Source organism: Gorilla gorilla, chromosome 18 (assembly GCF_029281585.2).
Source record: "Gorilla gorilla gorilla isolate KB3781 chromosome 18, NHGRI_mGorGor1-v2.1_pri, whole genome shotgun sequence".
In the NCBI taxonomy this organism is placed as follows: Eukaryota; Metazoa; Chordata; class Mammalia; order Primates; family Hominidae; genus Gorilla; species Gorilla gorilla.
The window spans coordinates 9,236,605-9,249,427 of NC_073242.2; the positions used below are offsets into that span (position 1 = coordinate 9,236,605).

Consider the following 12,823-nt stretch of genomic DNA (forward strand, 5'->3'; position numbering starts at 1 on the left):
GGGCTGGGCTTCAGTTTCCTCTCTGTAAAGTGGGGTCGATAAGAGCTAAGATTTATTGGGCTTTTAGGATTGTCTCATTTTAGGATTGTCCTATGATGTAGGCTGTTAGCCCCATTTTATAGAGGGGAAAACTGTGGCTCAGAGAAATGGAGTGAGCTGCTCAAGGTTATAAGTCTGCTGAAATAAACAGCAGCATCTTCAATGCTGGGCTGCCCCAGTCTAGAGCCCATGGCCTGAACCTCTGCCATGTAGAGTTTGTCTGGTGGTGCCATCTTCCTCTGGAGGGACTTCTCTCCGGGAATGGCCCAGGGAGCTCAAGGCTGTGCCAGCCATTCCTGGTTCCACTGAGTCTGGGCCACGTCCCTCTAATCAGCCTGCCTAGTACCCCGTGCTCCAACTATCCCATTTCTGCCTCAGTGGCCTGTGATGTTATGTGGGTTAGTGACAACTCCTCTCTCAGGAGCCCTGAGGAAACCCTGGGCAGATTGAATAAAAAGCCCTTGTCAGACATCCTAATTTTAGTGTTCTCCCTTGTGATTACGTTCAGGAAGTATTTATTTTACACTTCACTTGTTTTGCCATTCTCCCCAACTTCATTTTGCAAGAGCTTCTGTAATAATCCGTGTCTCTTTCAGCAGCTCCCCTGCTCTTCTTGTCCTTGGGAAAACTTGAGTGCTGTGTTCAGCATCTTGAGCCAGAAATATGTCCGAGTTTCATCTTGCATCACTGATGCCCTCCTTTATCACCAAGCTGCATCTCCCAGCATTTTTGCCAAGACTTCTTGATGTTCCGTCTTCCCTTGTCTCCTTACGTCTATTTCTGATACTATTGCCCACTTGCAAATGGACATTTTTCATGCTGTGAGTTCCCTCACAAGGGCACAGAGACCAAGGGTAGGCTGGCTTTTATCCCCCTTCAGCTTCTGTTTTCTGGAACTCTTCCCTCGTGTGGCAGCACAGGCAGGTGGGTCATTGTCTCCTGAGTGTGGTTACCCTCAGGTGTCTGAGGCTGTCCCTGTGACACGGATGGGAGAGGAGGGCTGGGTATTGTTAACCAGTCCCCACTCACTTTAGATGGAAGTTCTCATTGCACCGGGGACTGTAGTTCTGTTACTGCTTGGGCCTGTTTCTTGATTCAGTGAATTGGCAACTCTATTAGACATTGCTGATACAGACCCTATTAATTTTAATGGCTTTTGAGATGCATGGAGAGGAAAGCTTCTTTTGATTGTACGGATGTGTGTAGAACTCTGTGGTTTTATATATTTATTTTTATTTGAAAAAATACGGTCAAAGCACAAAGGGAGGGATAGAAGTCTGGGTCTGCTGGGGATTTTTTGGAAGTCTTCTGTAGAAAATAAAGGCAGCCTCCACATAACATAAAATTAACCATTTTGGAGTTAACAATTCAGTGGCATTTAATACATTCACAGTGTTGTACAGCCGTCACCTCTATCTCATTCCAAAATATTTTAATCTCCCCAAAATAAAACCCTGAATCCCTTAAGGAGCTACTCCCCATCCTGCCCTCCCCCCAGTCCCTGGAAATCACTAATCTGTTTTCTGTCTCTACAGGATTGCATTTTCTGGATATTTCACATCAGTAAAATTAGGCAATGTATGGCATTGGTAACTGGCTGCTTTTGGTTAGCATAATGTTTTCAATGTTCATCCCTGTTGTCGAATGACTCAGTCCTTCTTTTTTAAGGCTGAATAATATTCTGTTGTGTGGCTGAGCCATGTTTTATTTATCTGTTCATCCAGTGATGGACATCTGGGGTGTTTCCTGCTTTGGGCTCTCTTGGGATTTTTAAACTTGTAGACATGTGCCGTGGTCTGGATCCATGGTTGCCCTTGGCCTGTAGCTATTTGTTTCTTGTGAGTATCCTGTGTCTTGATTGACTTACCTCTGTGGAGAGTGCAGCTAGGTGTGTATGAGCCTCTGTGGTTTGTGAGACTGTGGGATATCCCGATGAAAGGGCTAACAAGGCCCCTTATAGATACCCTACCACGTTATGGGGTGACCCTGACTTCCCCAAAGCCATCGGCTTCTAGGACCACCGCAGCATTTATGCAGGGTGTAGACCTGGGTTTACCATCTAACTGTATGTGGCCATCACCTGGGTGGATTCAAGAACTGCAGATCCTTGGTCTTCACTGCTGGAGATTCCAACCTGATTCGTGTGAGGTAGAACAAAATTCTTGGCACTTTTTTTGGTGTGCTCTAGTGGGTTGAATAGTGGCTCCCAAAAGATATGCTCAAGGTCTGGACCCTGGAACCTGTGAATATGATCTTATGTGGAAACAGGGTCTTTACAGATGGAATACATTTAGGGATGTCATGATGAGATTATCCTTCCCTAAATCCAACGACTGGTGTCTTTAAAAAAGACATAAAGGAAGAAGACACAGTGACGTGCAGAGAAGAAGGCCATGTAGAAACAGAGGCAGAGACGGGACTGATGCTTCTACAAGCCAAGGCACCTTGAGGATCTCTGTGGCCAGCAGAAGTTGGGGGAGAGGCAGAGCATAAATTCTCCCACAGAACTTCTAGAAGGAGCCAGCCCTGCCCACACCTTGGTTTCAGACTTCAGGCCTTCAGAACTATGAGAGAATACATTTCACTTATTTTAGGCCACCCAGTTGGTGGCAATTGCGTGACGGCAGCCACAGGGAACTAAAGTACATGTTTTTAAAGCTCGCTGGGTGATTATCATATAAAGCCAAATTTGGAGACCACTGGCTTTGACTGTGCCAGAACTCATGCTAAGAGCTTTATATATGTTATTTCATGTACTCCTGACTCAAGTAGATAGTTTTACTAACTCTTGCTATTATTATCCCTAATTTTATTTGTTCATTCATTCATTCAAGACAGGTTTCACTCTGTCTCCCAGGCTGGGGTACAGTGGCATGATGATAACTCACTGCAGCCTCAACCTCCTGGGCTCAAGCAATCTCCCCATTGCAGTTCCTAAGTAGCTGGGACTACAAGCATGTGCTACCACACTCATCTAATTAAATTTTTCCCCCTGTAGAGACGGGAACTTGCTGTATGGCACAGGCTGGTCTTGAACTCGTGGCCTCAATGGTCTCCCACCTCTGCTTTCTAAAGTGCTGGGATTACAAGTGTAAGCCACCATGGCTGGCCCCCATTACCCCCAGTTTTACAGATAAGGAGAGTGAGGAGCTGAGGTAGCATTGATGAGGTTTGGACCAGGACAGTATACTTGAAATGCTGACACTCTTAGCTGCTCTGTTCTGCTGGCAGGCACTTAGCAGGTTCTTAAATGTTACTGGCTGAATTGTGTTGTCATTGAACCTTCCTGTGCTGCCCAGATGCCCTTCCCAGAGCAAATCCTGAAAAGGCAAGTAGAAGAAAACCTGGGTCTCAGCCCCACAGGGAGCCAGGGCAGAAAGCTCTGAAAATGGACATGGCCCATTGGTTACGCACCTGAAACTGACATGACCAAGATGCTTTAGGATAAGACACTGTTCAAAATTGAGCAACCCATTGAGTTGGGAGAGTATATATGCAAATTGCATATCTGTAAGAGACTTACATCTAGAATACATAAAATTCAGCAATACAGACACAACTCAATTAAAAAATGGGCAAAGTGTCCGAATAGACATTCCTCCAAAGAAGATACACAAATGGCCAGTAATCACATGAAAAGATGCTCGACATCGTCAGTCATCGGGAAAATGCAAGTCAAAACTGCAGGGAGATACCACTGCACACCCATTAGAATGGCTAGAATCTAAAAGTCAGATAATTGGGCCTGGTGCGGTCGCTCACGCCTGTCATCCCAGTACTTTGGGAGGCTGAGGCAGGTGCATCACCTGAGGTCATGAGTTTGAGACAAGCCTGGCCAACATGGTGAAACCCCATCTCTACTAAAAATACAAAAATTGGCCAGGCCTGGTGGTGGGTGTCTGTAATCCCAGCTAATCTGGAGGCTGAGGCAGGAGGATCACTAGAACCCAGGAGGCAGAGGTTGCAGTGAGCCAAGATCACGGCACTGTACTCCAGCCTGGGCGACACAGCGAGACTCTGTCTCGAAAAAGTCAGATAATTTTAAGTATTGGTGAGAATATGGAGGGACCTGAGCCCTCATAAACAGCTGTCACTTGAGAAAACAGCCAGAGAGTTCCTCAAATATTAAGCACAGAGTTGTCGTATAAGTCAGAAATTCTACTTCCAGGTATGTACCCCACAGAAGTATCAACCTATGTCCACATAATAACGTGTGCGGGAATGCTCACAGTAACATTATTTATCATAGCCAAAAGGTGACAGTTACCTAAATGTCCACCAGCAGATTCGTGGAAAAACAAAGGTGGTCTCTCTATGCAATAGAATATTTTCAGCAATAAAAAAGGCATGCATCCCTGATGCCTGCTGTAACTTGTTTGAACCTTGGGAACATGATGCTGAGAGAAAGAAGCCAGGCACAAAAGACCATAGATTGTGTGAATTCATTTATATGAAAGTCCCGCACAAATAAATCCATAAAGAAGAAAATAGATCGATGATTGCTTGGGGCTGTGGGAATGGGGGGATGGGGGATGGAGGATGGAGGTGATGGAGTTTCATGGTGATGAAAACGTTCTAAAAATACAACGATGGTCACACACACCTGTGAACATACTAAAACCCATGGAATTGTACACTTAAAATGGAAGAATTACTAGGTGAATTAGCTCAATAAAGTGTGAAAAAAAAATGACTGAGAATTGTGGCACAGAGGCCGAGTCCCCTTCCTGCTTCTGCCACTTAGCTGTGGGGTCATGTATTGAAGCACAAAGTAAATGCTCAATTAAGTAGCATTCTGCTTTTTTTTTTCTAGTTTTACAGCCCAGGAAATCCAGGCACTTCATCCTCAGTGGCATCAGTGTTGACTTTGTCTGACGTGGGCTGTTTTGTGTCTCTATGACTGAGTTACATATTTAAGGGCAACAGTCCTCAGCACATCCCCATGTGAGCAATGGACACCACTTTGCAGACTTAGAGGGCTGGGAAGGCATTGACTTGGGAGAGGCATGAACCACTTTATATCCAACAATGATCACTCTGGTTGTCAAGAATTGACTGAGGTGGGGGGGAAATGGAGCCAAGCCGGTCTTTTTTTGGAAGCCACTGCAACAAAAGTGATCTGAGTTCAGGCATTAGCATTACAGATGCTCACATGAGACAGGATTTTGCAGGTGAAGGTGTTTTACAGGTTGAAAGGTACAATTGGGTGGTTGATTGGATGCACAGGTGAGAATACAGGGCTGGCTTTTGCAGAAACAAAGAGTTGAGGATGGTTTGGGGCTGCCTAGATGTTATGGCCTCATAGGGGCAGTTTGTTAATCTTCTGGATGTAGCTGAAAAACTGCACAGAGAGGGCATCCATCAGGGATGGCAGGGCCAAGGCAGTGGGTATGGAGTGGGGTGGGGAGAAAGCGCCTCCTTATGGGAGATGTTGTAAAGATGGGTTTCCCCAATCTGCTGGGTCCAGGACCCACTGTAAGAAGCTGTTGGCCCCTATCTGCACCTGGCCACATCCCTGGTGGGTTTGTGGGGCGGTGGTGGAGGGAACATGAGTGTACCAAGGGAATGCCTCTGTTCCTTTGCATGGTTTGTACAAGGAAGTGTGTGTGCTGGGGTCAATTGCCTGAGGCTCAGGGGTCCCAGCGTTCAACTTAGATGGGCTGCTTTTAAGTTGGCCAACCTGGGGCAAGTCACTTGCCCTCTCTGAATCCAATTTACTCACCCAAAAATGAGGATGAGCGTTCTCTTTCTAGAAACACATAACATTATTATGTCCATCTTCCAGAGGAAGAAACTGAGAGGATAGAAGGTAAGTATCTTGTCCAAGGCCACATAGCTCATTAATAGATCAAAGGTGATTTGGACTCCAGAGCCTGTTTAACCCTCACACTATTCTACATGTTGATGAAGGATCACTACGTGAAAGTGGCTAGTTCTAGGCCAGTTCTCCAGGATGTGTAACCTTTGGCAAAGTCCATAATGGACTGGGTTGAAGCGTTCTGTAAGGTTACCTAGTCCTCATTTTAAGTAATTTAACAAGTGTAGAGTCTGAAGCTCAGAGAGGTGAAGTCACTTTCCCATAACTCACACAGCCACCCAGACAGACTCCTGGCTTGACCCCAACTCTTCGTGACCCCCAGTGCAGCTCTCCTTCCACTCCACTGCCTTGGCCTGCAGAGGGTTACTTTGCTGGATCCTGTTAATCTTGTCCGTCCCACACTCACACCTGGGGCCACTGGGCCATGGTACCAGGGTCTCCCCTGTCACTGCCTTGACTGACGTGAGACTGGGTTTTCTGTTCCTGCCTCTTCACGACTTAGACAATAGCCTAGCATTTCAGAGGATTCTGCGCGTTACAAAAAAAAAAAAAAAAAAAAGGGCAGCAGGTGTTATTTGGGCTAAATTGACCTTGAAATTGATTTCTTTATTTTATGACTTACTGAGAGGAGATTAATACCTTTTTTTCCTGCAGTCTGAAACAATTTACATGGTAATAGAAGGCATAGTCAGTCAAATAAATTGCTGGAAGTGGTAGTGTTCCAAAGAGGGGAAAAAAAAAACGGAGCTCACTTGCATTGATTTCTTTGCCCTGGGGAGAAGCAGAGATTTTAACATCTGGGAATAGGGAGGTAAATTTTATCTCTCATTTGAAAAGCAGAGGACTGAAGAGCTTAATCTGACATTTACACAGAATTTTATAAGTTGGGGAAAATGAGGGTAGCCTGAGTTCCTTGCTGAAGGTTAACTGGCATTTCCTACGAAGGGCTGGGGGTGGTTTGATTCAGAATGGGCAGGGGAAGCCTCGGTGTCATTATGATGAGCTTGGAAGTTGGCTGCATGCTCTTGGCTGCCATACTGTGATTCGGGGCGTGATGGAGGAATGGGGTGGTGGTAGCGGACTGTCTGCCAAAGATTCAAATTCACTCCCAGATCGGGCACTGAGGAACCATATGGGTGGAGGCCATGCTTCCAGCTTTCTGGGCATTGCCTTGTGGTCACCCTACCCCAGGATGGGGTTTAATGTTCACATATGCTTCAGCTCACACGGATCAGTGGGATTTGCCAGTTTGCCTGGAGCATTGGGTTGAAATCTGAGAGTGCATCTACCTCAGTGGTAAAATGCAGTGATTGATTAGTACTGCCTACCCTGGGAACAGGAGGAGGACTGGTGGCTTGCATGCTGTTTATATTTCCTGGTGGAATCCATTAAGGTATTACCCCAATGCCAGCATTTCTGCATTCAGACCACACTGAAAGGACTCCTGTCCTCCAAAGCGACCCCAAATTCATTTACCATGTGATGTGAGCTAAACATTTTTTTTTTCTTTTTCAGAAAATGGCAAGAAATGAAGCCTTACCCAAAGGGTTCTTGCCAATGTTGTCATGTGTTTTTCTCTTAAGTTATTTTCTTTTAAAAATCCAATAAAAAGTTTCAGGTAGCATAAAAAATATTTTCCTCAATATTACATGCCCAGTGTACAAAATTCAAGGGTCAGAAATATAAAATGAGTTTTCCTGCTACCACATCCTTTTCCTTCTCCAAAACGAACCTTTTTTTTTTTTGAGATGGAGTTTCTCTTTTGTTACCCAGGCTGGAGTGCCATGGCACGATTTCAGCTCACTGCAACATCTGCCTCCTGGGTTCAAGTGATTCTCCTGCCTCAGCCTCCCTAGTAGCTGGGACTACAGGCACCCACCACTGTGCTCGGTTAATTTTGTGTTTTTAGTAGAGATGGGGTTTCACCATGTTGGCCAGGTTGGTCTCGTACTCCTGACCTCAGGTGATCCGCCTGCCTCAGCCTCCCAAAGTGCTGGGATTACAGGCGTGAGTCACCACGCCTGGTCCAAAATGAGCCTTTTAAAAAATATCAGTTTCTTCTCTGTCTTCTGAAGATTTCAATGGATATACTAGAAATGCCTATATTCTTAAAACAATGAACAGATGTGGAGTACTACACATACCACTGAGCATTTTACTGTTTTCTCCCTGTCATTCCGTATAAAGCTAGCTCATTATCTTAACTGACAGTGTCTGGATTCACTATAACTTATTTACTTGGCATCTGAATAATGGAATTTATGTTGTTCCCAGTATTTTGTAATTACAAAAAGGCTTCCATGAATATCCTTGGCACAAGTCATGTTATACTCATGCAGATGTTTAAACAGCAGACACTCGAAAAATGGAATCCCTAGTCCGAATATTATCAACTTTTAAAGTGTTGACCAATGTATAATTTCACTGTGTATAAAGAATACTTGTTGCCCTAGAGTCTTATAATTTCCATGCATTATTCAAATTTCTTCTTTGTCAGTCTCAGTAAAAAATAATATATTGCCTTATTTGCATTTGTTTTATTATGGTTGAAGTTTTAATTACAAGGACTATGGGGATTTCTTAATGTGCATAAGAGGTATTTGCATGACCATCTTGTGAAATTGTCTGTACGTTTCCTTTGCTTGTTTTTTTCTATGGACTTCCTTTGGTGTTTTCCTTATTGATTGGGGCGAAGCTCTTTATAAATGATGTTATCTCTTTGTTCAGTGGGTTTTAATTTTCTCAGATTGCCCTTTGTCTTCTACTTTGTTTATGGTATTTTTTTCATGCATACAATTATATATACACAGAATTTTAAATCTTTTGTTTTAAGGCTTTTGTTTTGGGGGTCATAATTAGAAGGATCTTCACTACCACTCTGAGATTACAAAAATCTTTTTTTTTTTTTGAGATGGAGTCTTGCTTCATCGTCCAGGCTGGAGTGCAGTGGCACGATCTCGGCTCACTGCAACCTCTGCCTCCTGGGTTTAAGCAATTCTCCTGCCTCAGCCTCCCCAGTAGCTGGGATTACAGACTCCCACCACCATGCCTGGCTAATTTTTGTATTTTAGTAGAGTTGGGGTTTCACCATGTTGGCTAGGCTATAAAAATCTATTTGATTATGTTAAGTCCTCTGTTTGGACCATGCATTAAGGAGTTATTTTGATGTTTTGCCTCCAAGAAGGAAGTCTCTGAGGTGTGGTGGAAATGTGTGTGGTCTGTGTTCATCCAACAGCCATGATCTGGCCTGATAGGCTCCTCAGCCTGCTTTCTTTCTCTTGGCATCCAGAATTCCCAAGGAGATGTGTCAGAGCCCTGGGGTCAGAACACTTTAGGGTTCAGTGGGCCCTGGCGGCCTGGTAGACCTTTGGAGCTGTCAGTGGTGCGGGGGCCAGAGCAACTCCATCTTGAATAGGAGCTGGATAAAATGAGACTGAGACCTACTGAGCTGTGTTGCCAGATGGTTAAGGCATTCTAAGTCACAATGTGAGATAGGAAGTCAGCACCAAATACAGGTCATAAAGAACTTGCTTATAAAACAATAGCAAAGACCTGGAACCAACCCAAATATCCATCAATGATAGACTGGATTAAGAAAATGTGGCACATATACACCACGGGATACTGTGCAGCCATAAAAAAGGATGAGTTCATGTCCTTTGCAGGGACATAGATGAAGCTAGAAACCATCATTCTCAGCAAACTAACACAGGAACAGAAAACCAAATATTGTATGTTCTCGCTTATAAGTGGGAGTTGAACAATAAGAACACATGGACACGGGGAGGGGAACATCACGTACCGGGGCCTGTCAGAGGGTGGGGGGCTAGGGGAGGGAGAGCATTAGGAGAAATACCTAATGTAGATGATGGGTTGATGGGTGCAGCAAACCACCATGGCACATGTATACCTGTGTAACAAACCTGCACTTTCTGCACATCTATACCAAAACTTAAAGTATAATTTAAAAAAAAAGACCTTTCTGAGAAAACAGTTTGCAGTGGAGAAGTCGGCCAAAACCCACCAAAACCAAGATGATGATGAGAGTGACCTCTGTTCGTCCTCACTGCTACACTCCCACCAGCATCATGACAGATTACAAATGCCATGGCAATGTCAGGAAGTTACCGTATATGGTCTGAAAAGAAGAGGCATGAATAATCCATCCCTTGTTTAGCGTATCAAGAAATAACCATAAAAATGGGCAACCAGCAGCCCTGGGGACTGCTGTATGGAGTGGCCATTCTTTTATTCCTTTACTTTCCTAATAAACTTGCTTTTGCTTCACTGTGGAGTCGCCCTGAATTCTTTCTTGCGCGAGATCCAAGAGCCCTCTCTTGGGGTCTGGATCGGGACCCCTTTCCTGTAACAGAGCTACTGACCTCATTTGTCTTACACAACCTTGGTCCTTGAAGGTCTCCGTGCTTCATCCGTAGGAACCCGTGATATACCACCCCCATCCTGCCCCCACACCTTCTGCCCATTGTTCATGAGGCTTTGGTCAGCCATGGCCTTGGCTTGGAGCTTTGCACAATGTTGGTCCACGTAGGTTTTACTGGCGCCATCAATGGGAACTCATCATGCACCCAGAACCCCACCCCTAACCCCACACCCTCTGTCCATTGCTCAGGAAGCTTTGATTGGCCATGGTCTTGGCCTTCTGTTAACCTGTAGGATGGAGTGTTTATTTTTTTCCACCTCCTACATCTTTATTCTATTTGACTGTAGATACAAAGATTGATACATCTGGATGTGGCTATTCATAGGTAGGCACATAAACGCTCACAAGATTACATGAATATGTCTGTGAGCCCCGAAAATCTGAGACACAGGTCTCAGTTAATTTAGAAAGTTTATTTTTCCAGGATTGAGGACACAGGCCTGTGACATAGCCTCAGGAGGTCCTGACGACATCTGCCCAAGGTCAGAGCACAGTTTGATTTTATACATTTTAGGGAGACATAAGACATCAATGCATATGCAAGGTGAACATTGGTTTCTTCATCTGGAAAGGCGGGAGAACTTGAAGCAAAGGCAGGAAGACAGGGAGACACTGGGAGAGGAGGCTTCCAGGTCAGAGGTAGAAAAGAGACAAATGGTTTCATTCTTTTGAGTTTCTGATTAGCCTCTCCAAAGGAGACAATCAAATAGATATGCATTTATGTCAGTGAGCAGAGGGGTGACTTTGAATGCAGTGGGAGGCAAGTTGGCCCTAAACAGTTCCCAGCTTGACTTTTCCCTTTAGCTTAGTGATTCGGGGGCCTCCAAGATTTATTTTCCTTTTACATGTCTATGTAAGTATTCACAAAAAAGTGTGGCTGAATGTGGTGGCTCATGTCTATAATCCCAGCACTTTGGGAGGTCGAGACAGGTGGATCACTTGAGGTCAGGAGTTGGAGACCAGCCTGGCCAACATGGTAAAACCCTGTCTCTACTTAAAAAAAAAAAGCCAGTTGTGGTGGTGGGCACCTGTAATCCCAGCTGCTCAGGAGGCTGAGGCAGGAGAATTGTTTGAACCTGGGAGATGGAGGTTGTCGTGAGTCAAGATCCTGCCACTGCACTCTAGCCTGGGTGTCAGAGCAAGACTCCATCTCAAAAACCACAAAGAAACCATGTTTCCCCAAAGACATTTCCAATCAGGAAAAGACCCTGTAAAGGCAGTTGTTATGCAAGGAATATCACCTTCTAATGCCACCTCTGGGAGCTGACCCCAGCCCATGACAAATCTGTATTGGATGATGTTTGATGGCCCATCCGGGATCTCTGCCTGGGTCATTGTCTTAACTGGCTAAATCCTTGCTGCTGGGGATTCATGTCCCAGCTTTTGAAAGCTGTAAAATGAGGTGCAAGAGGGCATACATTTCCAGGGAAGACTACTAGACTTCTAACAAGTGGGTGGAAAATGAGGGAGCAGAACTTGGGGGGGAAAAGAAGAGTGGCAGACAGCGACCAGAGTGACAGCTGGTTCGGGACCCTGGTTTGGGATCTAAAAAGGGTTGCAGATCAGATCTTCTCTGTACTCCTCAAGAATTTTCATCTGAATGGATCAGGCCAGCTCAAATGATACGGAGGCTTATTGTAAGGATTCAGGGAAAAGACCTGGGCTTTCTGAAAACCAGAACAGTGTCAGACAGCCACTACCTCCCTCGCTGCATCTCTTGGCTCTGTTTCCCCAACTCAGTCAGACTTAGAATGTTAATATGTGCTTGTCTCTGTTTTCGAGTTAAGGAGGGAAATAGGGACACACGGGATTGGGCATAGAGCTTGCTGCTTTGTTCAGATAGCACAGGGACTGTGTTAAGAAGGAGGGTGCTAATCTACGGTTAGGGTGCATGTCCAGTTCCAGGGTATGGAGAGGTATAAAAGTGGCAGGAAGGGCAGAAAAAGTCTCTTGAGAAGAGCAGATTGAGTTGGTACCATCTTCTGTCTCCTAGGAGTGAAGGCTTCCTGTGCTCCTGATGAAAATGACATGGAAGTGCGACACAATGAGAGATAGACAGCTAAAGAGGACATCAGGCCTCTGGGACCTCAGGCTCAGGGATGTGGAGAGGGAAAGACCCTAGCTAGGGGGAAGGGGCTGGGAAGTGAGGAAGGGGCAAAGAGGAAGAAGGCTCTGCAGGGGCAGCTGGATAGGAATTTCATCTGGTAGCTAGGTTCCCAAGTAAGATCATACTCGAGTGTGAGTCCTAAGTTGTCTATTTCCAGGCTCTGGGATACTGGTTGCCTAGATCCTCTATTCTCTTTTCTTCCAATCAGCTTCCCCTGGAAGACTCTTAATTTTGACTCAAACCTAATTTTACCTTCCTAAGGCTGGTGGTTGCTATGAAGCCAATACTGGCTTCACATGCAAGGTCTTGGACTTAGGAAGTCCAACACAATGCAGTGACCATTTCTGTGGGTCTCTGTCTCTGTTCCTGAGAAAGACAGATTGATTCATGCGGCCTGGGGCAGGAGTGTGTCCCTAGA

General features: G+C 45.1%; 1 protein-coding gene across 1 annotated transcript in view; it reads left to right on the forward strand.

Annotated features, from left to right (window-relative positions):
* RBFOX1 (RNA binding fox-1 homolog 1) overlaps window positions 1–12,823 on the forward strand; it is a 2,483,553-nt gene that overhangs the window by 347,899 nt on the left and 2,122,831 nt on the right. The gene's annotated exons all lie outside the window — the stretch shown is intronic.